Genomic DNA, 16,714 nt, shown 5'->3' on the forward strand with positions numbered 1-16,714 from the left:
CATATCCAGATATCGCTTCTATATGCATGTTCATCCAGAAGGCCAGGACGTAGCGGCATTTGTTGCTGACCTGAGACGTCTTGCAGGTCCTTGCAAATTTGGGCCTGCATTGGAAGACATGCTGCGTGACTTTTTTGTGATCGGGGTCAACCACGAGGCGATCTTAAGTAAGCTGCTGGTTGCAGAGACGCCGGACCTCAGCAAGGTCATCACCATCGCCCAGGCTTGCATATCCATGCAGAAAAGCACGAAGCAGATATCGCGCCAAAACAGGAACTCCACGGCAAGTACTGTATACAAAATTGTATCAACGGCCGGCAGAGCTGCACATGGCAGGGCCTACTCGCCTGCATCTGCAAGGCCAGGAGCCGCTCAAAGTTCGCCATCGAGAGCCTACTCGACTGCGTATACGAGAATGGGAGCCGCTCAAAGCCCGCCATCGGGTGCAAATCCAAGCTCAACGTGTTGGTGTTGCGGGGGCAATCACCGACCCCATCAGTGCCGCTTTAGGCAGTATGTATGCAGAGTGTGTGTGAAGACAGGGCATCTTCAGCGGACGTGTCCACAGCGGAGCAAGCGAGCTGAGACACACCACGTGGATGATGATCAATTCAGCGTGGATCTGGCGATGCAGCCTGAGGCATTTGAGAGCTCCGAGGAGGAAGTGTATAGCGTACATGCATTCCTAACAAAGAGCCAACCGATAATGATGGAGGTAAAATTAAACAGCGTGCCGGTATCCATGGAATTAGACATGGGTGCGAGTCAATCAATAATAACCCAGAGGACTTTTGAAAAGTTGGGGGAGACCAAGGCAGAGAGGCCCAAGCTAAGTCCGATAAATGCAAAGTTGCGTACCTACACCAAAGAGCTCATATCAGTGATCGGTAGTGCAGCAGTAAGTGTCGTACGAGGGAGCGGTTCATGATCTACTGTTATGGATTATCCCGGGCAATGGCCCATCGTTATTCGGCAGGAGTTGGCTTGAGAAAATAAAATGGAAATGGTACGATATCAAAGCTTTGTCATCAGCGGATGATGATTTGTGTGCTCAAATGCTGAGCAAATTTCCCTCACTGTTTGAACCGGGAATTGGCAGCTTCAAGGGAGCCAAGGTACAGATTCACCTAGGCCCAGACACAAGGCTCATCCATCACAAAGTCAGGGCGGTCTCACACATGATGAGAGAAAAGGTCGAGTTTGAATTGGACAGGCTACAACGCGAGGAGGGTCATCTCATTGGTCGAATTTAATGAATAGTCCAGTCCCATTGTTCCGATGTTAAAGAGCAATGGCACGGTCAAGAGTTGTAGAAACCACAAGATCACGATCAACCAAGTTTCGATACAAGATCAATACTCGCTACCGAAAGCTGATGATCTGTTTGCAACGCTAGCCGGGGGAAAATCGTTCACCAAGTTGGATCTAACATTGGCCTACATGACACAGGAACTGGTTGAATCATCAAAGAAACTTATGTGCATCAACACGCACAAAGGACTGTTTATTTACAACAGGTGCCCTTTTGGCATTCATTCGGCGGCAGCCATATTTCAGAGAAACATGGAGAGCCTACTGAAATCCGTCCCCAGGACCGTGGTATTCTAAGACGACATCCTAGTCACAGGTCGTGACTCCGCCGAGCACTTGCACAATCTGGAAGAGGTTTTGCGTTGTCTGGACAAAGTGGGACTCAGGCTGAAACATTCAAAGTGCATTTTCATGGCACCAGAGGTCGAATTCCTTGGACGAAAGATTGCTGCAGACGGAATCAGGCCTACAGACGCGAAAACAGAGGCCAACAAAAATGCGCCCAGGCCCCAGAATGTGACGGAGTTGCATTTGTTCCTGGGTCTTCTCAACCACTTTGGTAACTTCTTACCCAAATTGAGCACATTATTGGAGCCTTTGCACAAGTTGCTCAGGAAAGGAGATGACTGGGTGTGGGGTGAACTTCAAGACAGAGCCTTTGAGAAGGCTAGAAATCTGTTGTTTTCCCACAAGCTACTGGTACTGTATGACCCATGCAGGCATCTAGTTTTGACCTGTGATGCGTCGTCCTGTGGGGTTGGCTCCAGTGATCAGGAGTATGAATCTTGACGGATTTTCCAGTTTCCTGCCCTGATCTGAATAGCTCCGTGTCACACACTTGAAAAAAAATTCATTCACAGGCAAGGCCAGCATTTATTGCCCATCCCTAATTGCCCTTGAGAAGGTGGTAGTGAGCTGTCTTCTTGAACCGCTGCAGTATGTGTGGTGAAGGTAATCCCACAATGCTGTTTGGGAGGGTTTTCCGGGATTTTGACCCAGCGACGATGAAGGAACGGCGATACATTTCCAAGTCAGGATAATATGCGACTTGGAGGGGAACTTGGAGGTGAAGGTGTTCCCATGCACCTGCAGCCCTTGTCCTTCTAGGTAGTAGAGGTCATGGCTTGGAGAGGTGATGCCGAAGAACTCACCCACTGACCTTTCCTTTCCACCCCTGTAGCCATTAACTCTTTGCTGGGATATGGTTCTATAGGCATCGGTCACCATCTGTTACCTTGCCCACATGGTAATTATTAATTGAGTGTCAAGCTAATTGCTGGGTGTGTTACAATTGTTCTCAATCCTGTTCTCACCTGATATCCACAGAACACTTCTAGCAAGGATTGCTGGTTAGCAATCAGAAACGGAAACTCTGATTTTCCCCTCCCTATTCAGGCCAATTGTTCATTACCCTGATTGATATTAGCTAATTAAGCATAGACCTTGTGGTCTATATCATTCACCTACTGACTGGATAGACTTGAAGAGCCAATGGGGAGCCATTGTTGTATTTGGGGACTCACCAAATTAATGTAAAATTAGCAGTAATAAGAAAGTAATGGCACTAAAGAGCGACAAATCCCCAGGATCAGATGTTTTTTATCCCAGGGGTTCAAAAGAAGTCAGTGAGAACATTGCAGATGCCCGAACTATGATCTTCCGAAGTTCTCTCAATTCAGGAACCATTCCTTTAGATTTGAAAATTGCACATGTCACTCCACTATTTAAGAAAGGTGAGAGGGGGAAACCAGGGAATTAAAGACCAGTTAGCCTAACATCTGTTGTCAGGAAATTATTAGAGCCTATAATTAAAGAAAGAGTGACTGAATACTTGGGAAATTTTTCCGTTGATCAGAGAGAGCCAGCACCGATTTGTAAAGGGTAGGTTATGCCTGATGAATCTGATTGAATTTTTTGAGGAGGTGACTGAAGTAATAGACAAAGGAATGACCGTGGATGTTATTTATATGGACTTCCAGAAGGCATTCGATAAAGTCCCTCATGAGAGACTGTTAGCTTAAGTTGAAGCTCATGAAATGGAGGGCAAATTACTGACCTGGTTAGGAAATTGGCTGAGCGACAAGAGACAAAGAATAGGGATAATGGTCTGCTACTCAAATTGGCAGGATATGACTAGTGGCGTCCAAGAGGGATCTCTGTTGGGGCCTCAACCAATGTTCCCTCTTATTTTTTGGGGGCGCACGGCCCTTTTAAGGAACTGTGCGGCCCATTCACAGTTTTGCGCAGGTGAAAAGAGCTGGTCCCGTGATGTTGGCCTCAACTATTCACAGTATTTCTTAACGACTTAGATGATGGGATAGAGAGCCAATATCCAAGCTTGCCGATGACATAAAGATAGGCGACACTGTAGGCAGTGTAGATGGAAGCATAAAATTACAATGATATTATTAGATTAAATGAATGAGCAAAACTGAAGCAAATGGATTTCACTGTAGGCAAGTGTGAGGTCATCCACTTTGGATTAAAAAGGATAAATCAGACTACTTTCTAAATGGTGAAAAGCTAGAAGCAGTGTAAGTCCAAAGAGACTTACGGGTCCATATACATAGATCATGAACAGGTAGAAAAATAATCTGAAAGCCTATTGGAATGCTGGCCTTTAAATCTAGAGGACTATAATATAAGGATTAGAAGTCATGCTGCAGTTATACAAAGCCCTGGTTAGACCACACGTGTGTTCAGTTCTGGGCAGCATACCTTAGGAAGGATATATTGGCTTTGGAGGGAGTACAGCGTAGATTTACTAGAATGATACCGGTACTCCAAGGGTTAAATTACAAGGAGAGATTACACCAACTAGGGTTGTATTTCCTGGAATTTAAAAGATTAAAGGGTGATTTGATCATTTTCAAGATATTAAGGGGAACTGATAGAATAGATAACGATAAATTATTTCCGCTGATTGGGAAATCTAGGACTAGGGGGCATAGTCTAAAAATTAGATCCAGACCTTTCAGGAGTGAAGTTAGGAAACACTTTCACACACAAAGGATGGAGGAAGTTTGGAACTCTCTTCTGCAAACGGCAGTTAATCCAAAGTCAATTGTTGATTTTAAATCTGAGATTGATAGATTTCTGTTAACCAAAGGTATTAAGGGATCTAGGGCAAAGGCAGGTATATGGAGTTAGATCAAAGATCAGCCATGATCGCATTGAATGGCGGAACATGTTCGAGGGGCTAAATGGCCTACTCCTATGTATGAATACATTGTTGAAATTGTCATCTGGTTCCACAGTGCTGAGCTCCATTCACAAATTCTTTGATAATGAAGCAGTCCCGTAAAATATGCAGGCTTAAGTTGGCAAGTGGTAGGTAACATCTGCACCACACGAGTGCCAGACAATGACCATCTCTAACAAGCAAAGGCCCAACCACCTCCCCTGTCCTACAGTGGCATTACCATGGCTGAGGCCACCACCATCACCATCCTGGGGTCACCAATGACCACATGCTTAACTGGAGCACCCATATTAACACTGTGGCTCCAGGAGCAGGGTACAGGCCGAATTCCCTGTAAAAGTGGTTCACTTGCCTGATTATTCAATGATTCTCCATCTACAAGGTTCAATTTAAGCATGGGATAGAATTCACCCGGATCAGTTCAGGCTTAATATTTTCCCAATATATCATCCCAAGAAATATTTGGACACATTCACATTAGAAGTTGTATTGAGGCTGCTGGCTGCACTTTACCATCACAGTATACAGCAGAAGCCAAGTGACTATACACGTAAAATGTTGTACACATAAAAGTGCAAACCAGCAACCAGAGATGTCTTGAGACGACCACTGGTGAGGGGCCCATTTTGAGGTTGTGGCTCAGGATGTGGGTAACACTGACAAAGATGCATTTCATTGCCATTCCCTACTTATTCCAAGAAGGTACTAGTGAGCCATCTTTAATCACTGTAATCCTTGTGATGTTGGTGCTCGTACAATGATACGAGGCAGGTAATTCTAAGATTTTAACCCTTATGCATTGAAGGAATGGTGGTATATGTCCAAGTCAGGATGGTGTGTGACTTGGAGAGGTGCATGGATGTGATGCTGTCTTGCTGCCCTTGCCCTGTTTGGTGGTAAAGGTTGCAGGGCTGGAAGGTGTTTGTTAGATCTCTTAATTTCCAATGAAATACGAACTCCGGTTGTAGTTTTAATGTAATTTTATTCTGGCAGCAGCAACAAGCTCTGGCAGCAGCAACAAGCTCTTGGCTGAGACCACATGGCTAAAATGGCTGTACTTATACCTAGTACAATTTACAGAAAAGAACTCACCTTCTTTGACCTTATTGGCTCAATTGATAGTCTGTTAACCTTTAATTGGCTCGCTACCCAAGGTCCTAAAATGTCAAGTTGATTGATGACTTAATGCAATATGGTCTGTGTTTTTTCAAAACTGCAGCCGGGCTGCAGAGCTTGAATTCTCTAGCAATCCCCCCTTTGATTCTTTCACAAACTGAATCATAAAACATCAGCTATCACTGGTTCAACATTCTAAAAAATAATTTCATACATGTTAATAGAGTTTCCTTCTAAAATTTGTTGATGTGTTTCGCCACATGTCAGGACTAGTAGCTTCCACACAAATTTACACCAACCCGAGTTCCATCGTGGCCACAATGGAAGTCTGGTTTTAGTAGGTTAATTACCCTTATTCCAATTTAATCCAAATCAATATCTTAATTCAACCAGTAAACAACCTTCCTTTAAGCATAACATACCCCTGTGCCACGTACAGACGGTCTGCTGGGACCTGCAAGGTGTCTCACCTTCGGGACAGCAGCTACAGCCTGGTCGCAACAACATTTAATCAACATAAACAAACAATATAAAAGTAAAACAATTACAACAAATAGAATTAAACCTTCCACCAATGAAGTTCCTATTGAACCTAGCCATTCAGTGGCTCCACTCCACAAAGTGAATGATGGGGGTTGTTTAAGTTTTTCTACCTCCTTTTGGATATGCTCCGCTAAGTGGGTAATTTCTTCGGAGGTATCTGGGATATATGTGCAACACTCAGTTCCGAGTAGGGTGCAAGTACCTCCCTTTTCAGCCAGGATGTAATCAAGGGCCAGTCTATTCTGTAGGGCAACTGTGCGGATTGCTACCATTTCTGCATTGATTTTAACTAGGGCCTCTGAGGTATCATTGGCTACTCGTTCCACAACGGATGCCATGTTAATGGATTCTCTTGCCAGTCTGGCGGTCCCATACCTGGGGATCAGAATGGCAAAGAGCCTCTCTGTTTCTGTGATAGCTCTCTTAGGATGGTGTAAATGTTCCGACAGTGACTTTATATGATACATATAAGGCACAATGTAGGCTAAATAGCAGGATCCCATCCAATTCTGGGGCAGCCAAGGTAGGCCTTATGGCCACACACCCAATAGGTGCCATTATAGGCAATGAAGGTTAGCTGTTTCTTTGTCCTGTCCAGGCTTTTCCATCTGTTTTATTCAGAATCCCTGTTGTGTTAAGAACTCCCACTTCGGCCCAGTTTGGACGGTTCCGTGGCTTGATTATATTATAATTCCGGGAGCAGTTACTATACCCCATATTTTGGCCTCCTTTGATGTTTCTAATCAGACAGAGCGATTCCCCCGGTCTTCCTATTCCCATTGTATTAGTGATAACAAAAAAAGTGGGCCGTTTGGAATTATTGTAGCACGGTTGGTATCCCCCTTCAAAGGTAGTCAGATTGTAACCTGCTGACTTCAATTTATGTGCCCAGTTTTCCGTATCCTGAAACGCATTGCCTGTTTTGTTTTGATTAATTATCCACTCAGCCATTTCCGAGATATTCAAGGGAACTGGCCTCAAGGGAATCCCTCCCTTTGAGTGAATAGGAATATGCGCAATACCCAACAACTAGAAATGTTACCTTGTTTGGCATAAATGTATGACATATATAAAAAGGTATTTATATGTAATTCCCTTTCTACCCTACTATTTCCCTTTGGTGCAGAGGGTCAGCTAGTAAGAAGTAGGCAAATGCGAGAATACCTACAGTCAGTAATACAGTAAATTTATACATTTTGGCAAAAAGTAATTGTCCTTATTAGATTTCAGATTCAGTTACGGGTGCTCGTTTAACGTGTGAAGCGTGGATACAGGCTTTCTTTCCTTGGACTTTAACAGCTGCCTGGGTGGTCAATAACACTTGATAAGGTCCCTCCCACTTGGCACCCAAAGGTTCTTTATGCAACTTTTTCACATACACCCAGACTCCCGGGATGATGTCGTGTCCTCCTTCGGGTGGATTACCCCAAGCTGCCGATACCTGTTGGGAAACAGAACTAATAGCATTGGTTAGGTTCTGACAGTATGATAACAAAGTGTCACTCATTAAGTGAACATCAGCTTTCCTTAAATCGATAGTTCCTGGCAGTGACATGGGTCTTCCTGTTATAATTTCAAAGGGGCTTAGACCTGTAGTTCTGTTCGGGGTTGCCCTATTGGTACATAGGGCATAGCACTATTGGTAGTGCCTGGGGCCATGGTGGTTCCTTCTTCGTGATATTTGGCAAGCTGTTGTTTCAGAGTTCGATTCATTTGCTCGACTTGTCCTGATGATTGTGGATGATAAGGACAGTGTAAATCCCACGTAATGTTCAGTAACCTACAGACTTCTTGGCAGACAGCACCTGTGAAGTGTGTTCCCTGATCTGAGTCAATGCTACTCAGGACTCCCCATCAGGGAATGTAATCCTTACACAAGACCTTTGCAGTGTGATTGGCTGTGGCTCTTTTAGTTGGGACAGCTTCTACCCATCTAGAGAATCTGTCGACCATGACAAGAATGTTAGTGTATCCTTGGCATGAAGGAAGAGATATATAATCAACCTGCAGATGCTGGAATGGTCCGACAGGGGCAGGGGGCCTAAGTTGGGGCATTACCGTGATGGGTCCAAATTATTTTGTTGGCAGACCACACAGCGGTCTGTTACCAGCTGGGCATGTTTTTAAATCTCCGATCCCATCAGTTTTTCTGGAACCGTGCCGTCATCTGTTGTGAGGCCAAGTGCCCCCATGAGTGGATCTGTTGAGCTAAAAAAGACATAAGCGCTTGTGGCGCAACTGGCTTGTCGGTAACTCTTTGTCTCCAGACACCATCTTCACATAGCTTAATTCCTGCCTCAATCCATGTCCATTTTTCCTCTCGGGAGCACTCGCCTTGCATTGTTTGAAGGTCTCGTGTCAGAGTCCTGAGTGCTTTCAATCTGCACATCTGGGGGAACGCCCTGTGAGGCGGCATCTTTAGCTGCCTGGTCGGCTAGGGCATTTCTCTGTGCTTCCATGGTATTTTCCTTGGTATGGGCCTTACACTTCAGGATGGACACTTCCTGAGGTAATTGTATGGCCTCTAGTAAGTCTCGGACTTCTTTTCCATTTCGGATAGGTGTACCAGCAGCAGTGAGGAATCCTCTTTTCCGCCATAACAGACGAAAGTCGTGAGCGACTCCAAAAGCATAACGCGAATCTGTGTAGACATTAGCTGTCTGTCCTTCTGCTATTCGACATGTTCTGACAGGGCCCGTAACTCGGCCTGTTGTGCTGACGTTCCTGAGCGTAAACATCCTTTTGCCACTACCTCATGTAAGGTTGTAACTGCCCATCCTGCTTTTCTGGTACCATTGTCAACAAAGGAGGAACCATCTGTAAACAGGATGAGGTCTGGGTTGTGCAGAGGCTCCTCTGCTGCTATGGCTGCTTCTTCTGTTTCTTTTAAAATCTCCACGCAGTCATGCTCTTCACATTCTCCCCCCTCTTGCTCCCTTGATTCTGACATCGGGAGCATAGTTGCGGGATTAACCGGGCTGGCCCGGACGATATGGAGATTAGGAGCTTCCAAAACTGCTGTCCAGCGGGTCCATCTAGCTGCCGTCACCTGAGACATTCTATTCATAGACAGCAAAGCGTATATGGTGTGGGGACACTTGACAATCAGCTTTTGGTCGAGGACTAGACCCGCAGTGATCATTACCGCTCGACATGTAGCTTCCATAGCCCTTAGGCAACTTCCCCATCCGAGGGCTACCGCATCCAGTTTTGCCGAATAATAGCCAATAGGTCTTTGCCGATCCCCATGTTCTTGTGTCAGTATAGCTGTCATGTATCCTTCTTTCTCATGGACAAACAGGGTAAATGGCTTACCACTGTCGGGGATTCCCAGAGCCGGTGCCGAACACAAAGCCTTTTTCAAACTCAGGAAGGCCTCTTGCTGTTCCTTAGTGAGGGTGATGGCATCTTTAGAGGCACGTTTCCCCTTTAAGATATCATTCAGTGGCTGAGCAAGCTGTGTGAAGGAGTCAATCCAATTTCTGTTAAAGTTACACAATCCCAAAAAAGACCTTAGTTCCTGAATAGTGGTGAGTTTTTTAGCAGCCCGAATGGCTGCAGTTCTATCCTGGGTAAGTTCTCTCTTTCCTTGTGAAATCTTTTGTCCCAGGTATACAACCTCTTCTTGGGATATCTGTGCTTTGTCGATGCTGGCTTTATGTCCTTTCAGCCAAAGGTAGTCCAGCAAAGCTCGTAAATCTTGTTCATGCTGTTCTTCCGTGTTTGACGCGAGCAGGATATCGTCTACCGACTGTGGATGACAGGGGAGGTAATTCTCGCAAATGGCTTTGTAAAGCCATGTGGAATACCGTAGGGCTGTTGTGGAATCCCTGCGGTAACCGGGTCCAAGTATACTGTTGTCCTTGGACCGTGAAAGCAAACCACTGTCGAACCTCCGGTGCCAGAGGCACCGACCAAAATCCGTTGGCCATATCAATAACCGAGAAATATTTATGTTCCGGTTTGAGGGCATTAAAAATGGTGGAGGGATCTGCGACCAAAGGAGCTTTTTGATCAATACACTGGTTAGCTTTCCTATAATCGACAGTCAAAAGGCAAGTCTCATTAGATTTCTGTACCGGCCACACAGGGCTATTGGAGGAGCTATGCGTTTTAATAAGCACCCATTGTTTCTCCAATTGCTGAATAACCGGTAAGATTCCCGCGATGGCAGTTGGACTGATGGGATACTGTTTAGTGCATGGAGGCTTGGTCCCGGTAAATGATGCAGGCTCCATCTGGAGTAGGCCACAATTGTTCTTATCTTTAGCCCATATCGGGTGTATCTTCAATTCTTCTTTCTTCAAAGTTCTAATTGACCATGTCACCCGACCATCCTCGAATTGCAACGATGAATCTACTTGGATTAGAACGTTCCTTCCCAAAAGGGGTTGATCAACTGGGCCTATCCAGACCGGCATGGTTAGTTCATGTGGACCCAGCCCTATAAGTACCGGTGTTGTCCTTTTAATTTCCATTTTATGGCCCCCAACTCCATAGGCTGTATCATCCAACGGCAAAAAGTCTCCATATTGTAGGGGTAAGCATGTTAATTCCGCCCCTGTGTCTAAAAGATAGTCCACATCCTTATCGCCCACCCTCACAGTTATATATATCCCATCTCCCCTCTGTTGTATTAGTGCGAGGAGGGGGGCCAGGGTGGGCTCTAATCATTTTTTGCTATCCCAAGTCACTCCTTCTGTTGTTGTATTGTCAGTCGCTTAAATGCTTCTATGAGGTCGTTACCTTGTGACAAGCCTGGTTTGTTGGCTGAATTGTATCCCTGGCTGCGTCCTCTTCCCCGGCCGCGACCTTGCTGTTTTTCCCTGCACGTCTTGGCCCAGTGACCTTCTTTCCCACAATAATGACATTTTCTGGGTAATTTTCCTAATAACTGTTTAGCGGAATCCTGGGATTTCAATCCCATAGCCTGTACAGCTCAGACTTTAGCTCCCATATCCCGATCTAATTGGTTACATCGATCCACCAATGCTGGATTCCTCTACCTTCCCAGTCCGGTAACACTACCTTAAGCATTTTGGATAGTTCTAGCTTTAGACCTGCCACGAAAGCTGCTTTCAGGGGTCCAAACACTTGTTCATCCATTTCCTCATCCGTATTTTTCATACCCGAATGTTCTAGCCACGTGCATCTAAACCGCTCGTCATACTCCAGGACCTCCTCTGTTCCTTTCTGTTGGCAGGCTGCAATTTTTCCCCAGTCTGTCTTAGCTGGACTGAAGGCTTGCAGCCAGTGTTTAATCGCCTCCCATCCTGCATTTAATTCTTGCTCATCCTGCCCCAAAGCTTCTTCTACCTTGTCGTGCAATTTTCTTCCCTGTGTTTTTGGCACTATTATGATCAAAATTTGCACTCCGTCCCAGGGATGAAGTTGATATATATTTCTTAAGTGGTTCAATTGGTCCCACGTTTTCATTCCCTCTTTCTTTGGATTGGGCAACTCCTTGGACCATTTATCAATTTTCTCTGGGTCTGCCGGATCATGAACTAAATATTCTGCATACACCCTTTTCCTTGTTTTTTTGGTTCCGCAGTCTTTTCTGATTTGACTACAACTCGTCTTTTTTTAAACGGGGCAAAGCACACCCCTAATTCTTCATCCTCCGATCCTGTATCGTCAGAGGATTCAGAATCCGTATCTATTCCTTGGTCGTGTCTTGGGGTTTGTGCTTTTAATTTATCCAAACATGGGTACCCTGGGAATTGACCGATACATTTTCCTTTTCCTATTACTGTCTCTTGACCGAATGATTTTTTCCATTCTTTAATTTCACCTTTAAGATCTTTAACTTCCGCTTCCGATTTTTCAAGTTCAAGTCTTGTCTGTCGCAGCTGTGCACAAACACCTTGCAATCGGTCCTTTGTACTGGTCAGTTCTCGATCATGTTGGGAATGCATTCTAATTTCATTACGCTTTCAGATCTGTCCCATAACGGCTAGGGACCATCTAGTTCATTCTTTATTTTTCATACGGGTCGTTTTTCCCCAGACCCTTTTAATCTCGTCCAAGGACCATTGTCCTTTGGAGGTACCGTATTTTTGTTCGATCTTAATACAGGTTTTAGATAAGTTGAATTGTTGCTCTATGTATTCTTTCAACTGTTGGAGGATTTCATCTATCGAAACCTCAGGTGGTGCCCGCCCGCCTTTAACAGTTGTAGGCAATTCTTTGCTCTTATCACCTGCTGCCATAATACTGATTTCTTTACTGGGGTCTCAAGTCGTAGGCTTTCCAGCCGATCAGCAGGTCGATGATTAATTAACTAACACACTGCCGAAGTTAGACGTCTATGGGTCCTCGAGCAGACTACCAACCGGAGGCTTCGCAAACCGGAGGCTTTCGGAATCGCGTAGAAGGAGAGGCGAATTTAGACTTTTGACCGAGGACTTTTATAAAGAGGAGTCCTTACCTCAATATGTAGGTCCAATGTCCAAAATTCAGTTTCTTCCCTCAGCGATCGTGTTCGTGACGCCAAAATTGTTAGATATTTTAATTTCCAATGAAATACGAACTCCGGTTGTAGTTTTAATGTAATTTTATTCTGGCAGCAGCAACAAGCTCTTGGCTTTAAGCCAGGCCTTTGTCCTTCTGAGACCACATGGCTAAAATGGCTGTACTTATACCTGGTTCAATTTACAGAAAAGAACTCGCCTTCTTTGTCCTTATTGGCTCAATTGATAGTCTGTTAACCTTTAATTGGCTCGCTACCCAAGCTCCTAAAATGTCAAGTTGATTGATGACTTCATGCAATGTGGTCTGTGTTTTTTCAAAACTGCAGCCTGGCTGCAGAGCTTGAATTCTCTATCAGTGTTGTTGAAGTAAGCTTGGTGTGTTGTAGCACTGCATCCTTGCAATTGCACATCCATTACCAGTGTAGTATGGCTGTAGTAAGGGCTGGATATTGTACTAGTGACGGGCACTGATCAAACAGACTACTCAGTCCTGGATGATGTCGAGCTTCAAGGGTTTCTGCAGATGCACATTTTTGGGTAGATGTCATAGATACACTGGAATAAACCACCAGAAAACAGGAGCCTTCACTTAAACAGGACTCAAACACACTTCTTGAGAATGGGTTTGGATTTGTCCATTTTTGAATTTGCCAGTCTTTGGCAGAAATTTGACATATTTATCAGGACTGTGCTAGTTTGAATTGTCCTGAAACATTTGTATATCCTGGTTTGAACTTGGACTCCGGTCTGACGCACGTGTTATTTATTTATGCTCTGCAATTGCATCGTGGTTACTGTTTTTTGGGATATATTACATGTTGGACATGCACTGCAATGTATTTTACACAATGTATAAACTCAGTACTGTGTGACATGTAGTACATAAACATTAGTGGTTTGTGGATAACCCTGGCAGATTCCAGATGTTATGTTCTGGGGTGGAGAAAAAGAGAATTATTCCCCTTTAATTTTGTGTTTTATTTATTCTCTCATCTCTTTTATATTGTGCCCTTATGCCTGCCTATGCATATTTCAGCATAACTTCTCCGCAAATCTCCTTCCGCCTTAAGGCACTGACTCATCTTGGAATATGGTTGCACAAGTGCTAGCAGCTCAGCGATGATTCTTCATAAATGAGTATAGACAGTGTCACATAATGTCCATCACAGTCAGGTGCTATTTTGCCTACAGACAAGGCACTTTTCAGCAGAGGTCTGTCAGCCATGGCTCAGTTGGTAACACTCTCACCTCTGAGTCAGAAGGTTGTGGGTTCAAGTCCCACTCCAGAGACTTGAGCATAAAAATCTAGGCTGACACTCTAATGCAGTGTCGCAGTGTCAGAGATGATGTCTTTTGGATGAGACGTTAAACTGAGGTTCTGTCTGGTCCCTCAGGTGGGCGTCAAAGATCCCATGGTACTGTTTTGAAGAAGAGCAGGGGAGTTATCCCCAGTATCCTGGGAAATATTTATCCCTCAATCAACAGAACAAAAAAACAGAATATCTGGTCATTATCACATTGCCGTTTGTGGCAGCTTGCTGTACACAAATTGACTGCCCGGTTTCCTACATTACAACAGTGACTATACGTCAAAAAGTACTTCATTGGCTGCAAAGCTCTTTAGGACATCCTGAGGTTGTGAAAGGCACTATAGAAATGCAAACCTTTCTTTCTCTTATACACTCAGGTATGCAGGTACACCTCAGGTGAGGGCAGGATCAGGTTTGGTTTAGATTCTCCAATGGTCAAAAGGCTGGTTGACATTCAGCACCTAGGCTCCCATGTGAAACCTGGCTACCTTGGAACTGTAGGCTAGCACATCAAATCCTTCAGAGGGGGAGTGGAGCAAATAAAAACAAAACACTTGTGGCTTTTAATTTCCTTCTAATTCTGCACCAAAACAGCATCGTAATGACCCTACTTATCTCTCTCATGAACAATGATGGATCTTTGCGGATAACAGCACATCAGCCTCGCACTAGTTGAATCAGTGCAAAGTCAGTACGGCTGACCACCGTTCAGCATGATTTTCAATTTATTGATGTGTATCTATAACATATCTATTACAAATCTTGGGTAGGGCATGCACTTGTTCACAAACCTTACTTCCTATTATGATTTTAGTCATGCTTTTCTATCATTTATTATTGTTAATTGCTATGTCAACATTTCACCTTTCATTTTGCTATGTCAAATGTCACAATTTTGTTGCAGGATGTGGCCACTAGATAGCTCTATGGACTGAATTTCTGGTGTGTGTGTGTGTGTGTGTGTGTGTGTTACGGAACTAGTAATCCAGAGGCCTAGACTAATAATCCAGAGAATGCTGTTCAAATCCCACCATGGCAGCTGTGGAATTTAAATTCAGTTAATTAAATAAATCTGAATAAAAAGCTAGTGTCAGTAATGGTGACCATGAAACTACCGGATTGTCTTAAAAACTCATCTGGTTCACTAATGTCCTTTAGGGAAGGAAATCTGCTGACTCCAGACCCACAGCAATGAGGTTGACTCTTAACTGCTCTCTGAAATGGCCTAGGAAGCCACTCTCTTGTAACAAACTGCTAAAAGAAACAATAAGAAGAATAAAACCAGATGGACCACCTGGCATCGATCTCAGCACCAGCTTCGGACACGACAACGGCGCACCCAGCCCAGTCAACCCTGCAAAGTCTTCTTCACTAACATCTGGGGACTTGTGCCAAAATTGGGAGAGCTATCCCACAGACTAGTCAAGCAACAGCCTGACATAGTCATATTCACAGAATCATACCTTTCACCCAATGTCCCAGACTTCGCCATCACCATCTCTGGGTATGTCCTGTCCCACCGTCAGGACAGACCCACCTGAGGTGGCAGCACAGTGGTATACAGTTAGGAGGGAGTGGCCCCGAGAGTCCTCAACATTGACTCCGGACCCCATGAAGTCTCATGGCTTCAGGCCAAGCATGGGCCTGAACCTCCTATTGATTACTACCTACCACCCTCCCTCAGCTGATGAATCAGTACTCCTCCATGTTGAACAGCTTGGAAGAAGCACTAAGGATAGCAAGGGCAAAGAATGTACTCTGGGTGGGGGGAGTTCATTGTCCATCATCAAGAGTGGTTCGGTAGCACCACTACTGATTGAGCTGGCCGAGTCCTGAAGAACATAGTTGCCAGATTGGGCCTGCAACAGGTGGTGAGAACACCAACACGAGAGAAAAACCTACTTGACCTTGTCCTCACCAACCTACCTGTTGCAGATGCATCTGTCCATGACAACATTGGCAGCAGTGATCACCGGATAGTCATTGTGGAGACGAAGTCCCGTCTTCACACTGAAGACACCTTCCATGTTTGGCACTAACACCATGCTAAATGAAATAGATTCAGAACAGATCTAGCAGCTCATAACTGAGCATCCATAAGGCAGTGTGGGCCATCGGCAGCAGCAGAATTGTATTCTACCACAATCTATAACTTCATGGCCCGGCATATCCCTCACTCTACTACTAGCATCAAGCCAGGGGACCAGGGGGGACCAAGAAGCAAGCTGCGGACTGCAGGAAGATATCAATGAACAGTTCAGGTGGGCAGAGCAGTGGCAAATGGAATTCAATCTGGAGAAGTGTTACGTAATGCATTTGGGGAGCTCTAACAAGGCAAGGGAATATACATTAAATGGTAGGACACTGAAAAGTGTAGAGGAACAAAGGAACCTTAGAGCGCACAGATCCCTGAAGGTAGCAGGCCAGGTAGATAAGGTAGTTAAGAAGGCATACGGAATACTTGCCTTTATTAGCCGAGGCATAGAATACAAGAGCAGGGAGGTTATGCTTGAATTGTATAAAACACTAGTTAGGCCACAGCTGGAGTACTGTGTGCAGTTCTGGTCACCATATTACAGGAAAGATGTGATTGCACAAGAGAGGGTACAGAGGAGATTTACGAGGATGTTGCCTGGACTGGAAAATTTTAGCTATGAGGAAAGATTGGATAGGCTGGGGTTGTTTTTATTGGAACAGATGAGGCTGAGGGGAGACCTTATTGAGGTGTATAAAATAATGAGGGGCCTAGCTAGAGTGGA

This window comes from Pristiophorus japonicus, chromosome 2, assembly GCF_044704955.1.
Source record: "Pristiophorus japonicus isolate sPriJap1 chromosome 2, sPriJap1.hap1, whole genome shotgun sequence".
Lineage (NCBI taxonomy): Eukaryota > Metazoa > Chordata > Chondrichthyes > Pristiophoridae > Pristiophorus > Pristiophorus japonicus.